At 39.5% G+C, this 27,539-nt stretch overlaps 2 non-coding genes and 1 pseudogene across 4 annotated transcripts; all 3 read right to left on the reverse strand.

The window, feature by feature from the left end:
• Positions 1-6,243: 6,243 nt before the first annotated feature.
• On the reverse strand, positions 6,244-6,350 carry LOC147945774 (small nucleolar RNA R71). Its single transcript, XR_015597929.1, has one exon. It is a non-coding gene; the product is annotated as a small nucleolar RNA R71 (small nucleolar RNA).
• A 5,848-nt stretch (positions 6,351-12,198) lies between these two features.
• LOC147945775 (small nucleolar RNA R71) lies at positions 12,199-12,305 on the reverse strand. Its single transcript, XR_015597930.1, has one exon. It is a non-coding gene; the product is annotated as a small nucleolar RNA R71 (small nucleolar RNA).
• A 287-nt stretch (positions 12,306-12,592) lies between these two features.
• Positions 12,593-14,255, reverse strand: LOC104780247 (protein CDI pseudogene; annotated as a pseudogene). Of its 2 annotated transcripts, none has more exons than XR_015596732.1 (2): positions 14,195-14,255; positions 12,593-13,692 (listed from the first exon to the last, which is right to left on the reverse strand). The product of XR_015596732.1 is annotated as a protein CDI pseudogene, transcript variant X1 (transcript). The 2 variants fall into 2 exon arrangements; XR_015596733.1 differs by having other exon boundaries at positions 13,965-14,217.
• Positions 14,256-27,539: the final 13,284 nt, after the last annotated feature.

Here is a 27,539-nt window from a genome sequence, read left to right on the forward strand (position 1 = left end):
GTTGGGTTTGTTTGGTAACAGTAACGCGATTAAAACGGTATAAAAAGGCAATAAGCAAAACACTAGATCAGGGGTAATTCTCGGGAAATTCAGAGATAGCAACTAAACAACTATTCAGGGCATAGATTAAGTACCAGTCTAGAACTCAAATATAAATATAAACTGATCCACTGTCGTGGCATCAGTAACTCTATCTGATCGATTCTGTGCGGAAACGCGGAGCACGTGCTCAGACATCCGGACCACATGCTCGGCGGTCCATAAACCCTAAACTGTCGTTTGAGCCCAGAATCGCAGACAAGCATTAAAGAACAGGAATGATAAGTTCACAAATCACCTACACATCAACTTTCGCAGGTCTAGGATAATTTGCCCACTAATGTCTTTTCTAGCAACCTATTACACTTTTGATGAATAGATAAACCTAGAATCATAGATTGGGTGATCAAATCAACCTAAGCATTAAGTCTAACAATAGTGAAGCCAATCGATTACATAAAGCCCTATTTGTGTTATGTTGCTAACCCATGAAACCCCTTTTGAAATCCCTAATCTAGCAAAGAAAACTACTCAGACATAGAGAAATGAATCATAGCAAAAGATGAGAAATTCAATGACATAAAAATAAAAAGGGTTCAGAGAATGCTTCACAAGGTAGCCGCTCTTCTTCCTCTCACAAAAACGTCGCTCAAAAACCTCAAGAAAAGAGTATATTTTCTCTCTTAAAAATCCTAGGTTAAATAGCATACAAGTAGAGAAAAATAAGGAAAGAATCCAAATTCAAATCTCCCTATAAAAAAAAACGATCTCCTCCCTCTTTCTCTCACAAAGGATCGCCTAACATAAGGGGAATTAGGCAGGGAATCGGCGCCTAGATGCTTGCCACGTGTCGTCATGAAACCGTAGAGTTGGGAGCATGTGCTCGGAAATCGGGAGCATGTGCTCCTGGGTCTAAAATCAGCTTTTCTGCTCCAATTCAACTCCTCTTTGCTCCGATTGCTCCTGCTGTTCCAATCCTTGCTTTTAGCTTCCTAGCCTCTTATTATAACCTGAAAAGGACTCAAACAACTACAAAACTATCAAATAAACGGGGTCAAAGTGAGTCAAAACCGTAACATATCAACAGGGCATATAGAAGAAAGAGATACCTCACTCTCCGGTGAAGACAACGTAGGACTCACAGGAGGAGATGCCGGAGAAGAGACATCCGGTATAGTAGGACACACATGAGGAGATGCCGGAGAAGAGTTATCTGGTATAGTAGGATCAGTTGTGATCCCCGAGACCTCAACACGAGGACTATCAGCAAGCGCAACTGCAGTAGGCAGAGTCGGAACCAAAACCGGCGCCAAAAAATCATCATCATCATCTGGTATATGAGGACAAGGAGTCAATGTAGTCAAGGGAATAGGAGACTCCAAAGAAACCTCAGCAAAAGGATATTCATTCTCAAGAAACACAACATCACGAGATGTAGAAATCGCACCACTCTCAAGATCATATATCTTCCAACCCTTCTTCCCGTAAGGGTAACCAAGAAAAACAGAACGATTGCTCCGAGACGCAAACTTATCGCCGCCATGACGTTGATTATGAGCATAGCATAAGCAACAAAACACTCGTAAATGATTCATAGGCGGTGGTATGTTGTAGAGCATCTCGAAAGGAGTCTTACCTTGTAAAACCACTGTAGGCGTTCAATTAATTAAATAACCTGCCGTAAGAACACAATAGCTCCAAAACTCCACCGGAAGGTGAGCTTAAAACTGCAAAGCCCGTGCAACATTAAGTATATGTCGATGCTTCCGTTCGACTCTCCCGTTCTGTTGCGGAGTACCAACACAAGAAGTCTCGTGAATTATGCCTCTCTCGCGGAAAAAACCACCGAGACTCAGAAACTCGGATCCATTATCACTTCTAATAGTTTTTACTTGCTTGGTGAACTGCCGTTCAACCATAGAAATGTAATCCCGCAAAGTAGAAGCAGTATGAGACTTGTTTGGCAACAAATAAAGCCACACAGCACAAGAATAATCATCAACAATGGTGAGAAAAAATCGAGATCCACAGATTGCCATTGTCCGATACGGACCCCATAAATCACAATGAACTAGATCAAAAACCGCAAAAGTTTTATTAGTGCTCAAAGGAAAAGAGTCTCATGTTTGCTTGGAACGAATACAAACGTCACATGTTTTGGAATCAAAAACATTACTACTACTACTAGAATCAGAAAACTGCATCAGCTCCATGGTCATGGACGAGGGGTGTCCCAAACGACGGTGCCATACGTCCTTAGGTTGCTGATCCAAAGCTCGTGTCACCGCTGTAGAAGCCATCCCTCGGTAAAAATACAGACCATTGTCTTTTTTCACCCGCTCCAATCACCGTCTGTGTGATGCGGTCCTGAACAACACAAATCTTATCAGATATCTGAAAGATACAGCTCCTATCTCTAGTTAACTGAGAAACCGATATAAGATGACAGTGCAACCCATCAACAAAAAACACATTCAGTAACCGAAGATGAGACCCAAGAGAAACCGTCCCCTGCTTAGTCGAAAAAGTGAACCGACCATCCAGCAATTTTATGAACAAGGTGCCATATCACAAACATCCAAGAGAAAATCAAGAATACCCGTCATGTGATTCGATGCACCGGTGTCAATGATCCAAGATTCAATGAAAAACTTACCCGAAAGGTGATCATTAGTACTAGCTTTCCTTGTATTCAGCATATCCTTTAGCTTTTTCCACTCTTGATCACTCAAACCACTAAACCCCACATGATCTGCCTCCGTGATCGATGTAGAGCCCACAAACACCGGTGATGAAGTCTCGACATGATGGACTTGTGGCGTCTCAACACGCTTTGGAGGAATAGTTGCCACCCGACGATCGACAGCGAAAGTGCCAGAACCACCTTGCGGAGTAGTGGGCAGTTTAGAACGTGGTCGATCGCCCCACCACCATGGATAACCGATCTTGCGAAAACAATGATCAGCTAAATGTCCTTTCCGCCCACAGCTCGTACACAACGCAAACGGATCACGCAATTGTGATGACATAGCCATACGAGGAGCACTTTGAACAGCGAAACTAGCTCCTTCATTCCGTACTTCCAACAATCAACTAGCACACTTAGATTCCTAATCTTGCGAGACAACCTGATATGCCTCATCAACCGACGGAAGAAGATCACAGGAAAGAGGAGAAGACTTTACAGCCCCAAACAGAGTTTCATCGAGCCCCATCAAAAATTGATGCAGCTTATCTTCTTCCCGTTCTTTCGCAATTTCTTCAACCGTCTTGGCACGTTGAAAATCAGCAAGACTTGTCCATAGCTTCGACAACTTCCCATAATATGCCTCAACAGCCGATCCTTATTGCTGACAATTTGCCAACTCAGTCTTAATACGTTGTACTGTCTGTCCATTCTTCACAGAAAACCGCTTTTGTATTTGAGACCATAGGTCATGAGCGATTTCATGATGAGAAAAAGAGCTGCTCAAATCCGGTGCTACTGTGAGTATGATCCAAGAGACCACCATGGCATTATTTGCCACCAGTCTTCAAGATCATCGGAATCATCATTAGGTTGAGGGATCGTACCATCCACAAAACAAAATTTCTTTCTTGCCCGTAAAGCAAGTCAAAGGTTCATTGCCCACTCATCATAGTTAGGGCCACGAAGTTGTGGTTGTGAAATCACAGACCCGGGATTATCTCCAGCAGAGAGATCAAACGGATCAATCCGACGCCGTGCCGACTCAACCTATGTCTTGGATCCGGAAGACAGAGAAGAACTCATCTTAGAAATAGAGTCTTCCTCTGACATGATTTTAGGATATGTATACCGACAGAATGATCAAGTATACTAAGGTCAAGGAGAAGAGAAAATAAAACAAAGAATTTAAGCTTTAACAAGTATGGGTATAGAGGATCGAAGAACCTAAAATTTTAGGTTTAGCTCTGATACCATGTCAAAAATCTTATTCGGTATAAAAGTTTTCTTATTTCTTAAGTTGCGTAGGCAATGCCTTATATACAAGTACAATATTTAACCTAATACCAAAATATGGAAATAACCCAAATATACAACATTTATATGTTAATTACACAGATGAGCCCTGGCTAATAATACAAATGTTGAGATAATGCTTGATATATCATGGTTTTTAGGTGTTTTTAGCCATGATATAAGTCTTATTTATAGAGTCTTTTTGGTATTTTTAGAGTTTTTTGAGTCTTTATAGGATTTAGCATGAATGGGAGCATAATGGAGTTAAATAGGAAGATTTGGAGCTTAATCAAGCATTGAGGCTGAGCTACGAAGTTGAGAGACGAATTCAGAAGTATGCATCGATTGATGCAACTGATGGCATCGATAGACACAGAGCCACAAGCCGATTCAGAAGTTTTCTCACAAATTCTAGAAGATTTACAAAAATTGCCCAAGCTTTCCTTATTTGCAATTAAGAACCCATTCGTGTAAATTAGTATATATATGATTTTTATGGTCATTGTTTAGACCTAAGTTATTTTCTGCAACCTTTTTGATAGAGAGATATTGAGAGCTTTTGGGAGAGAGATCTGAACTCATTCGAGAGAAGAATTCCTGAACTCTTTCTTTTACTTTTGATATCTATTGCTTATTATTCAGAAAATATGTTTTGTTCTTCATTAAATATGTCTGAGTAGTTTGCTTGTTAGGTTCAGGGTTTTTACCAGAGATTTTATGATTTATTAGATCTGTTATTTTTAGGGTTCATTATCTTCTGTGATCTTCATCTTAGGTTGTTCTTCATATTAATTCTTGACTGAACACCTAGAATTAATAACCTAGGAAAATAAATTGATATAAGAGGATAATTGATTTTCCTGATTAAACCTTTTGATGAGCAAAATTATTTCCTGCAAAGAGATTTGATTTAATAATTTTGTGAACAATCTAAACTTGAAATTAAAGCTGATTTATTACCTTGAACTTTACAAAGAGATTTGGATTTTCGGGTTTTAAAGATAATATTTGCAGTGAGAACTGATTTATTTTACATAATAGTTTAGAGTTCTAGATCTGATTTTTAATTGCTTGAACCCTATTAAATTATTGATTTAATATTCTGTAATTTCCTAAGAAATTCCCTAGGCCTAGCTTTTTAATTTCCTGAATTTACAACACTTTTTAGTTCTGTTTCTGCATTGTTTTTAATTTAATATTTTGATATAGCATAATTAAAAGATTAATAAGTCTACTGTGTGATCTAGAGTCTCTGTGGATTCCACCCATAGAGTATTACAACCGCAAGGCTGTTGGTACCATTAGGGTATTACAATTTGAGTATATCAAATTTTGGCACCGTTGCCGGGAGCTCTTTTGATTCACCATTAGATTAAAGTCTTTGATTTTGTCTAAATTTTTCTTTTCTTATTTTACTCACACGCTTTTGTTTCTTTTCTCTTGTGTGTTTCAGGTACATGCCTAAGCCTATCACCAAAAAAAATCCTACTGGTCCATTTGTTAAGCTTACAAACCAAGAGTTAGGACAACTAGAGCGTGAAAACACAAAACCAGCCAAGTCAGTGAAGATGGTCAAAACACTCATATTGAGACCTGATGAGGCTGGAGTTTTGAGGGATCAAGAGGGTCATGTGTACAACGAGCAAGGCCAGAAACTTGATGTTGAAGGACGAGTTATTCAGGAAGAACTCGTCATGGTCGATGAGAATGTACGTTGCGTCGAGCGACGCAATGATGACATCGATCAACACAACCAAGAAAGCGTTGACCGACGCAACGTTGGCGTCGATCGACACAATGCCAGAGCCGTGGAAGGTCACAATCAGGCTAGACGGGATAACAATGGAGAGCTTGTCAAGACTCTTGCGGGCTTCAACAGACCAGACTTGTTCTATGAGAACCGCTCCGCAATTGTCCCTCCTCCATTCCCCAGGAATGATTTTGAGTTGAAGCCTGCCTACTTTGCTCTTGTTCGACAAAGGTCATTCCAGAATTTGCCCCATGAGAAGCCTCTAGACCATATTGAGCATTTTGAGGATATAATCACAAGCATAAAGGCTAATGGAGTCACATAGTACTATCTCTTCTGCAAGCTTTTCCCCTACTCTCTTGTTGGGAAAGCGTCTCATTGAATAAGACAACTCATACCAGGATCTCTGAAGACCTGGAATGACATCAAAGTGGCATTATTGAACTACTTCTATGATGATGCGATGTCTGATGAACTGAGGATTAAGCTCTCCACCTTTAGACAAGGACCTGCTGAATCTTACAAAGCTGCTTGGGTGAGGTTCAAAGCATACCAGAGAGATTGTCCGCATCATGGGTTCTCAGAGGTGCAATTGATTAGTATTTTCTTCAATGGTATTGATTGGAAGTATCAGATGGCTTTAGATGCTGTTAGTGATGGGAATTTCAAGACAAGGTATCCAGATGAAGCTGAACAATTGATTGAAAGGCTATCATCAAGCAACAACACTAAGAATGCAGATCTAGAGCGGAAAAGAGCACATGAAGGCAATGGTTCAAAACAGTTTGCTGCGGTGAATGCTAAGTTGGATACAGTGCACAATCTTCTTGTGGGAAAGAAGTCTGTCCATTTTGATGAAGATGTTGAGACTTTTGAGCCAAAGCCAGAGATTATAGAAGAAGATGTCAACTATGTGTATGGAGCTGGGTATCAGGCACAAAAATTTGGCAATCAGCAAGGCAACAAGCTTTATAGTGGGAACTCCTCAGGCTACACTCCTAAGCCGGATTACCAGGAGCAACAACATAACAAAGATTTCACTAGGAACTATGGTTCTTCTTCTTACCAACCCCTCCCTCCACCCAATTCAGAGAGCAAGATGGAATCAATGATTGGACAGATTTTGGAAGGTCAATAGAAGTTAACAGTAGACTTCAATGGGAAGATTGATTGTGTATACACTGAGCTGACTGGGAAGCTTGATGCATTAAACACTCATGTTAAGAAGCTGGAGAATCAAGTGATTCAGACTGCTATGTCTATTAAAAGACAAGAGGAATTTCTGTCTAGAAGAACAGAGACGGATCCAAGGCATGCTTGCAATGCAATTCTGGTGAAGGAAGGAGACAAAGATACGAAAGTAGAACCAGCATCGATCGACGCCATCACAATGCATCGACCGATGCAGTCACCATCCATCGAGGAAAACTCCAGAACGAGAGAATCGATCGACGCCCCCCCCACAAACAGCTCTGGTTTCTCTTCACGTTCCACCATCTGATTCAGAGCAAGCTTATAAGCCTAAGGTCCCTTTTCCTAAGCCTAGGGGATCCAAACATGAGATTGAAGAAGCTAGATGCAAGGCTATGATGGAAAAGGTGATGATAGAGATGCCTTTGATTGATGCAGTTAAGTTTTCTCCTAGTATTAAGCGGTATGTGAAGCGGATGGTCACCAATAGTTTGAGTCCTGAGGAAGGAGCACTGCTTACAAAGGATGTCAGCTTAATTCTGTTGAAGCAGCCTCCACAGAGGAAGAAGGATAAGAAGCAGGAGTTGGTTGTCTCAGAGGAAGTAAGTGCAGCGATTCAGAGTAGGATTGCAGAGAAGTTACCAGATCCTGGAAGCTTTGTACTTGATTGTTCTATCTCTGCAGAACGGTTTGCTCACTCTCTTTGCGATCTTGGTTCTATTATCAACTTGATGTCACATTTTGTTGTTGTGAGACTTGGGATGACAGATTTCAAACCAACTAAGATCTCTCTTATCTTAGCTGATCGGTCCAGAAGGATTCCTGAAGGTGTCTTAGAGGATATTCCAATCAAGATTGGAGATTGCATGATTCCCACTGACTTTGTGGTGCTGGAATATGACAAAGAGCCTAGTGATCCTCTCATCTTAGGACGCTCTTTCTTGGCTACAGCTGGTGCCATCATAGATGTGAAGAAGGGACACATAGCCTTGAATGTAGAAGATTTGGTCATGAACTTTGAGATGGACAAGCTGAGAAGGATTCCTACTATTGATGGTCAGACATTTTCTGTGGAGGTTGTTTCTGATGACAATCCGATCATAGAGCTTCATGGAGACATTACTGCTGGGTATCTCAAAGAGTTGGAGCCTGTTGAGGAAGTGAGTAAGCAAGCTGTTAAGCTTGAGGATTGGAGTGGAGATCATCTAATCAGTACTAGAGACCATGATGAGGTTCTGATCCATGACGAGTTGCTGATAGATGATGTTTTTGTAATGGAAACACGGATTGCTGAGGAAAGTTACAGAATCTTTGAAGAAACACGAGTTGCAGGCCCAGCATCGATCGATGCAGCTGTTGTATCGATCGACACACCTCCACGAGTCGACCTGGACTTGTCTAAAACCAAAGATACTCGAGTTGATTCTTAAGCTGCAAGTCCTAGACCAGTTGTAAAGCTGAAATCTCACCATTCCAAAGTCCAGAATCCACAGGTAAGGCCAAGGTATGCATCTCCTTCTCCTAAACTTTCTCCTAACATTAATAAGAATTTCAAAGGTACAAAAACTGTTTTGCAGTTAACCAAGCCACGAGATTATCGTAGAGCGCTTGTTTCTTCTGTTCATGATTTTGCAGGACATAAAAGAAAGCCAACCATACCTCAGTCCCGCCCTGATCCGGTTCCTCATGTACCTACTGCCTACACACCCCCTTGGATGAAGAGGACATTCTCTCGGAAGCATTCATTGCCATGTTCCGATCCACCGGATGCCTGAGATCCGACAGAGTCAAGCTAATGACTAAAAACAAGCGCTTAGTGGGAGGCAACCCACTCTTAGGTTTTTGTTTTCCACTTAAGTTGAGTCATTTTTATTCTTGCTTTGAGTCAATTTGAATTTGTATTGAATTATAAACTTTTATCTATCATGTTGCGTTTAATCTTGTGTTTGACTGATTCTTAGCAGTGCTAACATCCAAGGAACAAGAAAAACACAAATTAATCGCAGCTGACTCAGGAGTAATGTTCGAACTCTCTGCAGTGCATCAACCGACACACCATCAGCATCGGTTGACACAGAACATCCGGTTTGGTAAGACAATTTTGTTCACAATTTCAATACTTATTCGTTTTGTTTATTTTTCTTCACCAATCTCTTACTTGATAGCACTGGGGACAGTGTTGTTTAAGTCTGGGGGAGGCAGTTACTAACTACGTTTTTGTTTTTGAAAAAAAAAAAAAATTGTTTTATTGACTCAAAATTTTTGTTGGGAACTATGCTTTTTCTTTTTAGTATACTGTCTTGGTTGATTAATGCTGCAGATTGAATCCACAATCCGACTAATGAAAAATCCAATGGCTGACCAGTAAATAAGAGATATCCAAATTTCCAACATAATCCATAAAAGCCTGAGGTAACTTCTGTACTTTTCTTTTTACCTCATCAAGGAGATTGATGTTCATAGAGCTTGACTCCTTGTTCATACCTGACAAGTAAGATTTCAAAAGAAAATGGTACTCCTCTCCCTTATTCTAGTTATAAAAAATCCCCGAGAGCTTTGTTTAAAAAAAAAAATAAGTGAATAAAAGATGAAATGATTTTGATCAGTTTAGAGAGGTAGGTAAATTACTTGTGACCTCATTATTCTACTCTTGAGTCAAATGATCACACAAATCTTGGAAGCGAGGGGTAGGTAAATTACCGATGACCCCATTATTCGCCTACAACTTTGAGAAATAAAAAAAGAAAGATAGTAAAAAAAACAATAAAGCAAAGCTCATAGGAAGATAAAAATAGAATAAGTTTGGGGGAGAGAAAGAGTACCACATGTTGTACAAGTTATATCTTGCTTGTTATGGTTTAGTTTGGGAATGAGTCTAGAAGGTTCTTGACATTGATCAAATTGATGAGACCCACCAATGAAGGCTTAATGGAGGAAGTAGTGAAATTTGGTTTGAATTTGGGATGCTATGAATGTCAACAGAGAAGTACATGGTGGTTCGGTTTGGATTTATCTGCTAAGATATTGATTATTGTTTGGATGATAATGGCAATTACTTTAAAAAGAAAAGGAGTTTCTGCGTTTTCAAACCTCTTTCACAGGTATAAGTTTATGTTTTGCTTGAGGGCAAGCAAAGGCTAAGTCTGGTGGGGGAGTTGATATATCATGGTTTTTAGATGTTTTTAGCCATGATATAAGTCTTATTTATAGAGTCTTTTTGGTATTTTTAGAGTCTTTTGAGTCTTTATAGGATTTATCATAGATGAGAGCATAATGGAGTTAAATAGGAAGATTTGGAGCTTAATCAAGCATTGAGGCTGAGCTACGAAGTTGAGAGACGAATTCAGAAGTATGCATCGATCGATGCAACTGATGGTATCGATCGACACAGAGCCACAAGCCAATTCAGAAGTTTTCTCACAAATTCTAGAAGATTTACAAAAATTGTCCAAGCTTTCCTTATTTGCAATTAAGACCCCATTCGTGTAAATTAGTATATATAGGATTTTTATGGTCATTGTTTAGACCTAAGTTATTTTCTGCAACCTTTTTGATAGAGAGATATTGAGAGCTTTTGGGAGAGAGATCTGAACTCCTTCAAGAGAAGAATTCCTGAACTCTTTCTTTTACTTTTGATATCTATTGCTTATTATTAAGAAAAGATGTTTTGTTCTTCATTAAATATGTCTGAGTAGTTTGCTTGTTAGGTTCAAGGTTTTTCACAGAGATTTTATGATTTATTAGATCTGTTATTTTTAGGGTTCATTATCTTCTGTGATCTTCATCTTAGGTTGTTCTTCATATTAATTCTTGATTGATCACCTAGAATTAATAACCTAGGAAAATAAATTGATATAAGAGTATAATTGATTTTCCTGATTAAACCTTTTGATGAGCAAAATTATTTCCTGCAAAGAGATTTGATTTAATAATTTTGTGAACAATCTAAACTTGAAATTAAAGCTGATTTATTACCTAGAACTTTACAAAGAGATTTGGATTTTCGGGTTTTAAAGATAATATTTGCAGTGAGAACTGATTTATTTTACATAATAGTTTAGAGTTCTAAATCTGATTTTTAATTGCTTGAACCCTATTAAATTATTGATTTAATATTCTGTAATTTCCTAAGAAATTCCCTAGGCCTAGTTTTTAATTTCTTGAATTGACAACATTTTTTAATTCTGTTTCTGCATTGTTTTTAATTTAATATTTTGATTTAGCATAATTAAAAGATTAATAAGTCTACTGTGTGATCTAGAGTCTCTGTGGATTCGACCCATAGAGTATTACAACCGCAAGGCTGTTAGTACCATTAGGGTATTACAATTTGAGTATAGCAAATTTTGGCGCCGTTGTCGGGGGCTCTTTTGATTCACCATTAGATTAAAGTCTTTGATTTTGTCTAAATTTTTCTTTTCTTATTTTACTCACACGCTTTTGTTTCTTTTCTCTTGTGTGTTTCAGGTACATGCCTAAGCCTATCACCAAAAAAAATCCTACTGGTCCATTTGTTAAGCTTACAAACCAAGAGTTAGGACAACTAGAGCGTGAAAACACAAAACCAGCCAAGTCAGTGAAGATGGTCAAAACACTCATATTGAGACCTGATGAGGCTGGAGTTTTGAGGGATCAAGAGGGTCATGTGTACAACGAGCAAGGCCAGAAACTTGATGTTGAAGGACGAGTTATTCAGGAAGAACTCGTCATGGTCGATGAGAATGTACGTTGCGTCGAGCGACGCAATGATGACATCGATCAACACAACCAAGAAAGCGTTGACCGACGCAACGTTGGCGTCGATCGACACAATGCCAGAGCCGTGGAAGGTCACAATCAGGCTAGACGGGATAACAATGGAGAGCTTGTCAAGACTCTTGCGGGCTTCAACAGACCAGACTTGTTCTATGAGAACCGCTCCGCAATTGTCCCTCCTCCATTCCCCAGGAATGATTTTGAGTTGAAGCCTGCCTACTTTGCTCTTGTTCGACAAAGGTCATTCCAGAATTTGCCCCATGAGAAGCCTCTAGACCATATTGAGCATTTTGAGGATATAATCACAAGCATAAAGGCTAATGGAGTCACATAGTACTATCTCTTCTGCAAGCTTTTCCCCTACTCTCTTGTTGGGAAAGCGTCTCATTGAATAAGACAACTCATACCAGGATCTCTGAAGACCTGGAATGACATCAAAGTGGCATTATTGAACTACTTCTATGATGATGTGATGTCTGATGAACTGAGGATTAAGCTCTCCACCTTTAGACAAGGACCTGCTGAATCTTACAAAGCTGCTTGGGTGAGGTTCAAAGCATACCAGAGAGATTGTCCGCATCATGGGTTCTCAGAGGTGCAATTGATTAGTATTTTCTTCAATGGTATTGATTGGAAGTATCAGATGGCTTTAGATGCTGTTAGTGATGGAAATACAATGTAAAATGCTTTGCTAGGTTATTAATTATTTTTTTTTGCATAAAATATAAAATTTATTCGAAAAAGTAAAACGTTTTTAGAACGAATGCTAGCTTATTAATTATCATTATTCACCCATCTTTGTTGGTAGTGTTTTATAAATGTTGAGCTAATGCTCATTATAAATCAACTTAAAAGAAGTGGTACATAATGTCACATATCAAATAAGTTGCTTAATTTATTCATATGAGAGAAATTACAAATAAAATACCAGTAAATGTACAACAGCAAACAAACGAAAAGATTATTATGGACCATGATGACCTTAACATTGGTATTATTTTTGCGAATGGTTTGACGAATTTAATGAGATAAAATTCCATATCCCTCCACAAGACTAAATGATACAAAGCCAAAAAAACAATATATAACCCATGCAGCGAAATATTTAGGGAAACGCTATTAATTCGTTTGCAAGTAACAACATATATATAGTAACATACCTATTCTTCTTCTTACTTCATTCTTTCTAATTTGCGTTATCGGCTTCTTTCTTGTTCTCTTTGCTGTACTCTTCCAATTCATTAAGCCAGAGATCCGCAAACTCGCAATCCTTGCAAGCATCGAACCAAGGCCCTCCCCGAGTGTAATGCACCGCCTTAGGCTGCGTGGTTGGATCGTTCTCGACAACTCTATTGTGCCCTTCAAGGAAGTTCCACACAAAAGGAATAGACCCAATATCTTCATCCTCAAGCCACTGGAACCTATGGAGAAACGCACCGGTCTGAGTATTAACAATCTCAGGGGTCAAGGTTTTGTTCTTTGGATGTCCACAATTGTAAAGCACCATAGAAGACCAGTTCTTCCTCGGGTACACAGTTTGAACCGCGCCATCCATCTTACTGGTCTCCTTAGGAGTGTAATCATGTTGAACACACATGATGGCGTATCTATCATCGATCAAGTCAGTAAGTTCCTTGATATCAGCAAGGTAGAGGAAATCGCAATCGACGAACATAGCCCAACCTTGGTAATCCGACAAATGAGGAGTCAAGAAACGAGAGAAAGAGAACTCAGTGCTCTCTAACTGACCTGTTTCTCTCCAGTACAGACCTTTCTTTCTAAGATCTGACTGAACAATTGGTATGATGTCAACAGGGATTGAAGATCTCTTGGTGATCGAATGATGGCAGACTTGGTAAGCAAGATCTTCTCGTGAATCATAACCAACAAAGATCCTGAAAGGTTTCTTCTCTGAAATGCCATTGTTGCTCATTGTCATAATAATTGATGTTGGAGATATTTTTGCAACTCGGATCTGTCATTCATTTCAGTGCACAACAAAAATTAACAAAGCTATCATTTCATCACACTTTTTGTAGTCAAACACAAAAATCACTAAACAACATAGTCAATCATCACATAGTCAATCATCACAAATTATTAATTTGTATATATTTTGTAGCAAAATATTTTATTAATTATTTTGCTTAAAAACAATATATAACAACATTAAACTACATTTTTAGATTAAATTTATTATAAATTATTATTTAAAAATTTAATTTTACTTTTTGTTTCCCTTACTACCTTTAAAACTCTAGGCGATGGCTCTGCCTCTGCTAAGCTGTTTTTTTTTTATTAAATCACATAATTAAGTAGCCAGAAACAATAGATGAAGCAGCATGGATTCAAGTAAAATAGATAAATCTACAGAGAACGGTTTTTTTGGTTGAATGAAACAACAAAAAAAATCAAACTAAAACAGAAAAATGGAGAACAAAAGTTCCAGGAAATGAGGAAGAACAGAGCGAGCGTACCTGGAGATGATGATTATGGGCTTGAGAAAATGCTTTGCAGCACCGACATATATGGACATTTGTGGACAAAAATGTGGAAAACGAAGAGAAAGAGATGTGGAGGGAGATAGGACGAAAGCGACGTCTCTTAATTTTTCAAACTATTATTTTGGTTATAAATTTTTTAATAAACTTCAAACTTTGAAAGATTTACAATCATAGAATAGTTTAAAAATAACAACTAACATAAAAATTAAATTATAAAAATATATAAATGACATAGCTAATTTAGTGACTGATTATGATTATTGGGTGTATAACTTTGGATTTTGTTGGATTGAGATATTGACATTACACTTGGATTTGGTAAATATTGGCGAGCATATTTTGTTGGTGTTACTCGTATTGTGTGGTTGAGCAATACATTTGCGACTTTTAAATGGGAATCTATCAACATGAGAGGAATGGGGACTTGGGATATGTTGAAAAGAATTACAGAAACGTCGATATATTTAGAAAGACTGTGGTACGGAAGCTTTGGTGCCACTGTGTCTACAATCCAGAATTAGATTTGGGCACATTGGATTTAATGTTACGTCTTGTGAAAACAAGTGTCAGCCAAAATTTGCTGCATACGATTCGTAATGAAGAGAAATCAAATATGAAGTTGGATAATAACGGATATTCTGATCAATTAGTGAGTAAGGCTACTCTCTGGAAAGCATCGTCAAAATCCATTCTGATGTATTTCTCTTATTGTATGACAAATACATCTACGTATGTAATAATTGTATCACAATAATTCTGTATGTCTTTGTAATAACTTTTTGATTTTAATGAAATTTGTTTTTGTTGAAAAAAAAAAGAAGCTAATTTAGAGACTTAAAAAAGTCAACAGTTTAGTGAGTTAAGTATATATTCCCTTCAACTTAAATAAATTCTCGTTTAATATTTTTTCATATAACTTAAGAAAATAAATTAAAATTTCTGTTTTATCCTTCATTAATAGATTTTCTATTTTTTTTTTAATTGGTCAAGACATTAAAACTGTTTGAGTAAAATTAGAATAATTATCAAATATTTGCGTTGAAAAACTATATCGACAACTATTACTTTTTCTATTTCACTAAGAATATTATTTTGACATAATGCACACAAATTAAAAGAAACCATATAAAATTTATTTTACCTTTTCCTAAATTCACTAAAAAAATTATTTCTAATTAATAAGATCAAATCATAAGGATAAAAAGATTTAAATCTAAAAATTGCATTGAAAACATAAAAAATAATACTATTTTTGTGACAAGAAAAAAAATGCAAAAATGACACTTTTATGAAACAAGGGAGTATGAAATAAAAATTTAACTATAGAACAACAACTAAAAAAACCAAAATGGGGAAAACGTCCTATAACCCATGAGAACTATGATATTGTACCTGATAGAACCCAAACTTTATCATCGTCCTACATATCCTTTTAGAAATGTTTCTCAACCTATATATCCCTGAATTCATAGTTTTCACCTATCTCCCCATATATTTAGATCTTATCGGTTTATAAAGTAAATTAGATAGAAAACCGATCATACCAAATGCAAAACCAAAATTAAAACCGGACTGGTCTTAAAAACCCGACCCGAGATAATACATATATAACCCATTAAAAATCCCCAAATCCTCAAATCAAATCTCAGAATTTTGAAATAAAAAAACCCTAAAAACATACACTTTTTAATTCGATCTCTGAAACCATGAGAATGTTTTTCCTTTTTTTTTTTGGTCAACTAAAATGTTTTTCCTTTGTAGACCAGACATATATGAACATAAAGTCTGTGATATCATCTTTTCCAAGTCTGTGATATCATATTCGTTTTTGTGTTTTTTAACTCCCTCTATGATCTGATCGTCACCTTTTTTATATACATACATGTAAATCTGTGTGTATGTATATAAAAAAATTATTCTCTTCTTATATCTTAAGCTTTCTATAAATCCTTTGACGCCCAACACCATTGATCGTCACTCATTTTGTCACATTTCTACAAAAGTGGTTTGCCTTGTATTGGATCAACGTGTTTGATTCACGCTCTGTCATTTGTCCTTGTTTGTTTCAAATTAAAGATTGGATTTTTGCGCCACCCATTGACAAAGTTTTTTGATCTGATTTGATTGTCTTCTCCGTTATGACTAGTCCGAGAAGTAACAGAAGAAAGCCATCGATTTGATTTGTGATTTGACAAAACAGAAGAAAGAAGAAGAACAAACAAGAGATTCGATTGGGAAATATCAATTTCCAGGGTTCGTCACAAGAAAGAACGAGGAGAAAAGGGAAATGTGATTTTAGGATTTTCTAATCGGGTTGAAATCTGGTTTAATCCGGTTATTAAACTTTGTTAATCGGTTAATCAAGTAGTAAACCAATTAAACCTAGATCAATGGATAATTAGATGATAACTTTCAATTTCTTGGGGATATGACTATGAATTCAGGGATGTATAGGTTGAGAAGCATTTCTAAAAAGATATTTAGGATGAGGACAAAGTTAAGGCTATATTTGGTATGATATAATAGTTTTTATGGAGATATAGGACGTTTTCCCAACAAAAGGAGTATAACTTAAGTTTTAGTTCGGCAATTTTCATATTCTTTGTTGTAAAACATGGATGGTGCATTTCCATAACCGGTCCATACACGACTCATGTACGTCCTAGTGTTTACGGCTCATGGCCGAAGGTCTATTACCTATTTCCTATTCCTAGTCGGTTTTGTACTACGGGTTTGTCTATCCCTATATATATGTAATGAACGATTGAATCAATAAGAAGAAGAGAAAACCTCATTCGAGTTTCTCTAGTTTACAATATTCTTCAGATTTTTTTTTGTTATATTAAATTTATTGCCTCAGTAAGTTAATTATAATTTAAGTTGTTTCACGTGGTATTTCAGACTGCAAAAACGACATCCTAGTTAACAACATATATGTTCACGGAACAATAACTCAATTTGCCAATTTGATGGTTTTGACCAGACCGCCAGAGTTAAGTTGTTCGTATATGAAATTAAAATTTTAGTTAAGTTCATGTTGTAAATACGCCAAAGCACTTAAGTTCGTGGACGAATCTGTAGCACTTTGGTTGCTATAAGGCTGGTCTGTAGGACTTTGGAAGAGAGGTTCACGCGTAGAAATCGTTACAGATATCGAGTGATGTGGCTGTGCTTTTAGAGACTCTTTGATTAGAAAACAAGTTATTATCATATCTATTAAAAAGATTTGGACTTATCTTTTAATAGGAAAGTAGGTCATAGGAGGTATCCTATATATTGTGTTATCGGGCAAACATGTTGTTTGGCTGTTCAAGAAGAATTTTAGAGAACTAAGAGAATAAGCTTTTAGGGTTCTTAGGGATTTTGGTTAGATTAAGAATTGGTCAGTGACAAGTCGTGTTGACTGTGTGTAATTCTGATTGAACATATCTTGTAAGATTGTTTAAGTGATTCTTAATAAGAAAAAAAGTTCTTTTCAATATTTGATGCATATTCGTTTTTACAATTGGTATCAGAGCAGTCAACCGATGAGAGCTCTATACACGCTACAGGTTGAGATCTTGGGATAATGATGCAGTCGGGTAATGAGTTGATGATGCTTCAAAGGGCTGTGATCTTGGATGAACAAGGCTATGGTCGTTGGAAGGTCCGCATGGTTCAGTTGATCCGTAATCTAGGTGAGGATGCTTGGACGGCTGTTGAAGAAGGCTGGGAGCCTCCATATGAGAAAACCGAAGCTGGTGACAAGATCACTAAACCTAAGGCACGCTGGACAGTGGAAGAAAAGAACTTATCTAAATACAATGCTAGGGCTCTTAATGCTATCTTTGGAGCTGTTGACGATGATGAATTCAAACTTGTTCAAGGGTGTGAGTCAGCGAAAGATGCTTGGGATATCTTGCAGAAGTCACATGAAGGAAATCAAGTGTAAAAAGAACAAGGTTGGATCAACTTGCCTCCTAGTTTGAAGTTCTAAGGATGGATCCAGATGAAACAATCTCTCAGTTCAGTGAAAAAATGAGTGCTATTGCAAACGGAGCTAAGAACCTTGGAAAGATCTACAAAAATACAAAGCTGGTTAAGAAGTTAATTAGGTGCTTACCGTCCAAATACGCTGCTATAAAGCTGTTATGAGAGTTTCAAGTAACACAGATACCTTGAAATTTGAAGATCTAGTTGGGATGCTGAAATCAGAAGAGATGGAAGTTGCTGAAGAATTGAAAATCATGGCAAAGGAATTGCTTTCAAGGCAGATGATACAAGTGATCAGCTGAAGGAGATAAAGGACAACATGTCTTTGATGGCAAGGAACTTTGGGAAGGCACTTAAGCGATTTTAAAAAGGACAAGGAAGAGATTTCTCTCGCTGGAACAGAAAAGATGCCGAAAAACCCAGCAATTGTTTCAACAGGACTGAAAAGGAGAAGGATGACCATCGAAAAGAGGTACAATGTCACGAATGCAATGGTTTTGGACACTATAAACCTGAATGTCCTCTAACAAAGCGAAAGGAAATGAAATGTTTTGAGTGTAAAGCTATTGGTCACTTGAAAGCAGAATGCCCAAATCTGCAAAAAGCTAAAAATAAGTCATTCTTAAGTTTCAGTGATTTAGAGTCAGAGAGTGATGGAGAAGAAGGACTGCTCAATCTGTTTGCTTTCAGTGTTAATTGTGATGATACAGCTGTGGAGAGCTCAGATGATGATGATGAGGAAGAACCGATTCCAAAAGAGAGCTATTGTATTTTGTATGACAATTTGGTTCAGCTCTGCAATGAAAAGCTATTACTGGTAAAGGACAAACTACTGTTGGAAGCTAAGGTGAGTTCTCTTGAAGAAAGCAAATCCAAATTTTTGACTGATGATGGACTCCCTCTTTTGGAAAAAGAGGTGTATGAGAAGAAACTAAGAATTCTACTGGAAAAATACGGTTTGGAGAAAGAGAAATCAATCAGTTTGGAAAAAGAGCTTAATGAAAATCACAAGATCAGAATGTTGACAAATGGTGGAAAAAAACTGGATGAGATTTTGTCAATAGGAATTGTAGGGTCTCAGCATAGAGGTCTGGGTTACCACAAGGTGGAGACTGTTGAGCTGTTGTCTCGTGATAAATCAGTGAGTTTTGTTAAGAGCAATGAAAATCATGAAACAGAGTCAAGTATTCTGGAAAAAGTGGTACAACAGAAGGTCTCTGTAGCACCAACCAGGAACACACAACATCAACCTAAGCGAAGAGGTTGGACTAAATCCAAGCAAGGACGTAGGATCTATGAGTGTTTTCATTGTAGCAAAACTGGGCATGTCAGATCTTTTTGTTATAAGTTTAAGAACAAGATTAGAGAACTTTGGATGGCTAGGAAATGTTTTATAGACCCATTTCATTTTTCCAAAGTCTGGGTTGCTAAAAAGGATCTTTACAGTAAGGTTTCTGAACATAATGAATGACAATATAATCAAGTAATCCAGGAAACTGATGAAAACAAACTATGTTGCAATCTCTCGAAGATAATCACTATAGACGATGTTGTGGTTGAATCTGAGGTTCTACAGAAGCATGTTGCAGAACAACCTGTACAAGAAAAAGTCACAACTGAATCGACCAAATCCAATAGTGTTGACTGGAATGATGAATCGTCAATATTCTTAGCTATATCTAAACAGTTTCAAGGTCATAAGAATCACTCTGATGCAGTTGCAGTTGTTGAGCAAACCACTCATCATGTTCAGATGAATTTTCAAGAAGTGTTGCAACATTGTTGTGTTTAAAAGGTTGAACCTAAGGATATTATTACAGCTATTGAGGATTATTTTTGGTACAAGGCATGATAGGAAGCTTGTTGTGTCTTCCAACTTATATGTCTTCATCATTATTTTTATATGAATGTGCACTCACGCTGGGGGAGTATGATGAGATGATGATATTGGTGATGATGGTGATGTTGTAGCTGAATGTGGTTGATGATGATATTGGTGATGATGGTGATGTTGTAGCTGAATGTGGTTGAGGCTTATGGTTTTGGAAGATTCTATACTATTCACATTTGGAGCTTGAGTTGTCACATTCAAATAAAAAGGGGGAGAATGAAAGCATGAAGACTTTGGTTGCTACAAGGCTGGTCTGTAGGACTTTGGAAGAGAGGTTCACGCAGAGAAACCGTAACAGATATCGAGTGACGTGGCTGTGCTTTTAGAGACTCCTTGATTAGAAAACAAGTTATTATCATATCTATTAAGAAGATTTGGACTTATCCTTTAATAGCAAAGTAGGTCATAGGAGGTATCCTATATATTGTGTTATCGGGCAAACATGTTGTTTGGCCGTTCAAGAAGAATTTTAGAGAACTAAGCGAATAAGCTTTTAGGGTTCTTAGGGATTTTGGTTAGATTAAGAACTGGTCAGTGACAAGTCGTGTTGATTGTGTGTAATTCTGATTAAACATATCTTGTAAGATTGTTTAAGTGATTCTTAATAAGAAAAGAAGTTATTTTCAATATTTGCTGCCTCTTCGTTTTTACAGAATCAACTAATTTTCCAATGAAATTAAACATGGTTGATTTGTCACATGGCATTCTAAACTAGAAATGTGGCATATTAGTCTGCTTTGTTTTTACGGGATTTTTTTTTTCTTTTTTGATAAGGGAATTTCTTACAAACCCAAATTTAATTCCCCTTTTTGATAAGATTGACAATTCCTAGTTTTGAATACTACTTGCCAATCCTATCAAACCTAGAGAGCAACCAATCTCATAGGAAATGAACACTCTAAATGCTTAGGTGTTGTATCGATGGTTCATGCAAATTCTCTGATCTTTCTTGTAGTTTGATAGGCTACGTCAACCACAAGTCTTAAGGCCCAATGTGAGAACTAAAATCAGAACTCTTCTTTTGAAGTGTTTTACGATTGGAGGAGCTCACCACAATTAAAGTTCCGAACTAAACTGAGAGTTTTTGAGTGCTAAAAAGTGTATATTATTGCTTGAGTGTCAAAATTTTTTCATCCCCAGTACAATGACCCCCCTTATGTATTTATACTAGCTGATTACACAATCAATGCCTAATTAAGTTTCTACGCAAATCTCGCATCCTAATCAATTCGATTAAATGTGGGAATCTTTGACCGAATCCGAACTCCGAGCTGACTCGTGGGACGCCTCTCCGCATTCCAGCCTTCTCTTTGGGCTTGATGGACCGATTAATGCTACGTTCTTGGCCCGTTTAGTGTGTCCGGCCCAGGCCCCTTGCCCATTATCTGAGATGACCAATCGTGGGTACAACAGTTGCCCCCCAAGTCTCCCGAGCTGATTAGCTCGGGGGACTTTTGATTTCCAATCGACCAATTTCGGGAAACTGAATATCCCCCATATCTCATGATTTGATCGTGGTAATGATGGAATTTGCCTTCCCGAACAAGCTCTAGGACCCACTGGGTGGCTTACACGCTATAAGAGAGGAGAAAAACGGACCAAGACTTCTCGCTTCCCCATGCAATCATAATTTCTCGGTTCTGTGTATAAAGGAAACTACCCAACTTCTCCCTTTTATTCTTAAATTTTAGTTTGCCCTTTGTTGTGTTTTGTGTTTTTCTCTCGTTTCCTTTGTTCCTTGCTATTCGCTGGAAAGTTCTTCAACTCTCCTTTCCCTAGATCAATTTCCTTCACCTTCACCCAGAAAGCATGTCGCCTTTGAAGTCTACGCCGGGTAAAGCCGTGAAACCTCTTTAGTTTTGACTTAAAGCAAGAAACTGACTACGAAGTAAGACTTCGGTTTAATTGATCCCTCGAACATTAAATCCGGAATTTCGTGATACGAAGTAAGACTTCGGTTTAATTTGAAGTTTGCGAAGTTAGACTTCGGTTTTAATTGAAATATGCGAAGTTAGACTTCGGCTTTGATTGAAATTTGCGAAGTTAGACTTCGGCTTTTTTGTAATTTGCGAAGTTGGACTTCGGCTTTTTTGTAATTTGCGAATTTAGACTTCGGTTTTTTGTTTGTTTTGCTGGTCAACCATTATTAATAAAAAATTAAAGAGAACTTTTGATTTTATTAAAATGAATAGTTGGACCCGAAGTGGGCTGCCTACGTACCCTTATCGGGATCAAGCCAACCGTAGTTCGATACAAGAGAATTAACTATAGAAAAGTTTGAGATGCAAGGAATTCCAGGACCTCGGGACTGGTTTCCCCTTTGAATCTTCCAGCTGGTAAACTCCATTGCGCACCTCGCGAGTGATTCTGTACGGTCCTTCCCAATTAATTATAAGCTTTCCTGCATTGAGCTCCTCGGTGTTCTCATAGACTTTTCGCAAGACCAAGTCCCCAACTGCAAGTGGTCTACCTCGGACTTTCGAATTATAGTAGCGAGCTACGGCATTCTGATAATTCTGCATCCTAACCAAGGCTTGATCTCGGCGCTCATTAATGACATCCAGTGTGTCTTGCATAATTTCTTCGTTCTCCGCAGCCCGGAGAGGATTCAAGGTCATGCGGACTCCGGGTACTTCGAGGTCGGCTGGGACTACGGCGTCAAATCCATAAACTAAGGAAAAAGGTGTTTCGTTTGTAGCTCGTCGAGGCGTGGTTTGGATTGCCCAAAGTACTCCTTGGAGTTCGTCTAGGCAGCACCCTTTGTGAGAGTCCAACCGTTTTTTCAAATTTGCCAATATAACCTTGTTCATTGCCTCGGCTTGTCCATTCCCTTGCGGGTAACGAGGAGTTGACTTGCTAAGCCGTATTTTCCATTTCGCACAGAATTCTTCGAACTTCGAAGAGACGAACTGCGGGCTATTGTTCGTGACGATTTTGTGTGGAACGTCGTACCGGTAGATTATGCTCTTTAGTACAAACTGTTCCACTTCCTCACTTGTCACCTTAGCATAAGTCGCTGCCTCAACCTACTTAGAAAAGTAATCAGTAAGAGCAAGTACGTACTGAACTCCTCCTGGTCCCCGATGTAATGGGCCAATAATATCCATAGACCATCTCATGAACGGGTAAGGTGCGGACACCGAAGACAGAAGTTCGGTAGGCTGATGGATTGATGGAGCATGCTTTTGACACTTCTCGCAGGCTCGGGAATATTTCTCGCAGTCGGCGACCATAGTAGGCCAAAAATACCCTTGTCTTTTGATTTTGAAGGCCAGAGTTTGCCCTCCGGAGTGGTTTCCATTGGGACCATCATGAACAGCTTGCATCAATGCTGCGGGCTCCTCACCAGCAAGAAAAGTCAGATAGGGACCTGCTGTACTCCAGCGAAAAAGTGCTCCGTTATAGACGCAATATCATGCACTGACAATTTTAAGTTTTCTCGCCGCCCATTTGTCAGCTGGGAGTTCACCTTGCTCCAAGTAAGCCCAGATCAAACTCCATCAGTCTCCTGCCCCTCAATTGTTAGTGTTCGTGTTGCCTGGAGGTTTGTCGGGAAGGACAATTTTATCTGGGCTCGGAGGCCTAGGTATTACTGGAGGTTGTACATCTGAACTGATTTCCTGCTCGTCACAAACACGTGTGACTACCGCAGTCGGAGGAGTTTCCACGGGTGAGGGGCTGGCAGTAGTCGCGCGAGCTGCTTCTTCGACAGCCGTCTTTTTCATTGCTCTAGTGACGACAGTCGAGCTTTCTAACCGTATGCTCGGGTATTCGACAACTTCGACCGGGATAATTCTTATCGTTGTCAGGTCCGAAGTCGATGCTAATGATGCCAGGGCGTCTGCAACTGAATTTTCACCCCGCAGGATCTTAGTGATCTCGAACTCCTCGAACTTCGCTGCTAATTCTTTGGTCTTTAGTCTCGTACTCCCCTAGAAACTGGTTGGTAACTAACTGTGAATCGCAAAAAGTTTGTACTCTCCGAACCCCAATTCCTACAGCGAGTCTAAGTCCGGCTAAAAAAGACTCGTACTCGGCTTCATTGTTGGATGCATTGAAGGCCAGACGGAATGATTGCTCAATTACTTCGCCGGAGGGAGAAACAAGACGAACTCCAATTCTGGCGCCTGTTTTGGATGAAGCACCGTCCACGTGTAGAGTCCATGGGACATCCACACTATGTTCAACCGAACTAGCAAGTGGGAGTTCTATCAAGAAATCTGCAAAGACCTGTGCCTTTGCACAAGTTCGAGTTCGGAACTCGATGTCGTACTCACTAAGCTCTACTGACCATTTTGCCAATCTACCAGATTGGCTTGGACTGTGAAGCACCGTCCTAAGTGGCTGTGTCGTTAGGACAACAATCGAATGCGACTGGAAGTACGGTCGTAACTTCCTCACAGAAATTACTACGGCTAAAGCCAATTTTTCCATAATCGAGTACCTCGATTCAGCTCCTGTGAAAGACTTACTAATGTAGAAAATTGGCTTACGCTCGCCCCTTTCTTCACGAAATAACACTCCGCTCGCTGCGCTTGCCAACACGGCTACGTAGAGGAAAAGTGGTTCGCCAAGCTCAGGCTTTGCTAGAACTGGTGGCTCAGACGAGTAGGTTTTTAGCTTGGAGAACGCTGCTTCGCACTTCTCGTCCCATGAGAATTGCCTCCCTCCTTTTTTTAATAACTGGTAGAATGGGAGACATTTATCAGTTGATCGAGAGATGAAGCGGTTGAGTGCAGCTATCCGTCCGTTTAGGCGTTGAACTTCTCGCAAAGTCTTCGGGGAACTCATGGACAAAAAAGCGTTGATCTGCCTTGGGTTCGCTTCAATTCCTCTTTCGGTTACGATATAACCCAGGAACTCCCCTGACGGAACGACAAATGTACACTTCGTGGGATTGAGCTTCATCCCGAACAGGTTCAGGATCTCGAAACACTATTTCAGATCCGCGAGGTGCGAGCTAGACTCCATAGATTTTACCAACATGTTGTCAATATAGACTTCCATGGTTCTCCCAAGCTGTTTCTCAAACATCCGATTTACCAGCCGCTGGTAAGTTGCTCCGACATTCTTTAAGCCGAATGGCATCACCTTGTAACAATAGGTTCCGCGGTCCGTGATAAATGCGGTCTTCTCTTGATCGTCGGGGTTCATGAGGATCTGATTGTACCCGGAAAAAGCATCCATAAAGGACATCAGCTCGTGTCCAGAAGTGGACTCGACTAACCTATCGATGTGAGAAAGAGGAAAGCTATCCTTAGGGCAAGCCTTTTTCATGTCGGTGAAGTCAACGCAGACTCGTGATTTACCATTTTTCTTTTTAACAACTACGGTATTGGCGAGCCACTCTGGATATTTCACCTCGCGTATCTGCCCAGCCTTCACTAGTCGCTCTACCTCTTTGTTGACAATTACGTCCCGCTTGGGGCCGAGCTTCCGTCGCTTCTGCTTCACGGTCTAAATGTCGGATCTACATTAAGCTCGTGCGAGATGATCTCGGGTTTTATCCCCTGCATTTTGTCGACTGACCAAGCACAAGTAGTAATGTTTTCCTTTAGAAAACGGATCAAACTAGTTCAGAGCTCGCTACTCAAACCTGCCCCTATCTTGATTTCTTGATCCGGAAACTTTGGATTAATGAATATAGCCTCCGTGAGGTCACCTTGCAGCTGCTTCCGAACTGGATTCTTGGCGACCTCCAGTTGTGGTTGCTATTGGATCAGGAGCTTGTGGCTTGAGAGGTAGCAGCCTCTCGCGACTCTCTGGCTCCCCAGGATTTCCCGAAATCCTTGAGGAGTTGGGAACTTGACGCACTGATGGTATGTAGATGGGACCGCCTTCATCTGAAACAGCCAAGGTGTCCGTCCCTACTATAGCGTTGTAGGCAGCAGGTCGGTCGAAGACCGTGAACTCCATCATTTTAGCTATACCTTGAGTGGAAACAGGTAAAGTTATCGCTCCTAGTGACATCGAAGTTTCGCTAGTGAACGAGACCAGTGGAGACGGAGGTCCTGCGATGTGCTCTCTTCTGATGCCCATCCTAGTGAGGGTTTCCAGAAAGATTAAATCGACCGAGCTCCCGGTGTCTACCAAAATTTGGCACACTTCATGGTTTGCTACGTCAAGTGAAATAACAAGTGCATCATCGTGAGTATCTAGATCCTCCGTTTCCTTCTCCGAAAATGTGATCTCAGGTAGATCGCTCGGAGCGAAATTCGCCCGTTTAGGTGTCGGACTCGCGAGCTTGCGCTGATGGTCTTTGATTGCTGTTATCGAGTTGCGAAATAAACGCGAGCCTCCCATGATTATGTCTATTCGTTTTTTAGGACCTGCATCCTCTTCAGTTTGCTTTAGCTTTTTTGGTGGAGGGATACCGTTTTTGGGTCCAACTCTTCAATCGAGACTTTTGGCATTTAGCCAGACACAAATTTTTTAGTAAGAAGGTGCATCAACTTCTTGCAGTCCCGAGTTGAGTGGATGTTGGTTTTGTGGAGTTTGCAGTACGTATTCTCGTCCCGGACTCATTTATTACTTAGGAGCACTCCGCCCTTGGAGCGCGGTGAAAATGGTTGTTTGGAGGGTGAACTCTTAGGGGAATCTTTTTGAGGAGATTGGTTCACTGCAAATGTGCTAGGTCCGGACTTCGAAGTTGAAGGTGGATTCTTTTTAGCAGGTGCTTCGAATCGGGGTTTGCTTGCGACTTTATGTTTTAGTGCAGCAGCAGCCCTTTCTTCCTCTGCAATTATCCAATTCGAAGCTTGGTGTAGTGCGTCATGGATGGTAGGGAACTGATTTACAGTCAGCTCCTCGCGGAAACGGGATTTGTGCCAAAGGCCATTTTTCAGTGCGACCAAAATCAGTTGAGTCAGAAAGCCCCGGAATCTGGACCTGAATTTTTTTGAATTTTGTTATGTATGACCGGAGTGATTCTCCGGCAGCTTGGTTGAGGTTCCAAAGCTGGGCGTCTGTTACCGCGGTTTTAATTAAGCTAGAATACTGCTTAATGAAAGAAGTTGACAGCTCCTTGAAATTGTTAATGGAGTCAGCTGTCAAGGATGCGAACCAAAGTAGACCTGGTCCACAGAATGTTTCTGCGAACAACTTGCAGTACCCGGCGTCTACTTCATGAGGCTTGAGGTCCACGCGGCTAGCTGTTAACAAGAAAGTTTTGAGATGACTGGTCGGATCCCCTTTTCCTTCGTAGCTCGAGAATTTTATCTTGCCAGTGTCTTTGACGCGGACTCGAGCTACTTGGTCAGAGAAAGGAGTTCGCTTTGACTCTTCGATCACCCGAGAAATGTCCAGTGCCGAAGTGGTTGCACTGTGCACCATGGATCGCATGTCGCGGATCTCACTCTATATCTTGTGGAACTCGGGTATGGAAGAGTAACCCGGAGTCAGGTTCTCTTGCTGGACACCTCCTCCTACAGGGGGAGGGATCCAAACTGGAATCCC

Source organism: Camelina sativa, chromosome 4 (genome assembly GCF_030686135.1).
Source record: "Camelina sativa cultivar CO46 ecotype springtype chromosome 4, ASM3068613v1".
Classification (NCBI taxonomy): domain Eukaryota; kingdom Viridiplantae; phylum Streptophyta; class Magnoliopsida; order Brassicales; family Brassicaceae; genus Camelina; species Camelina sativa.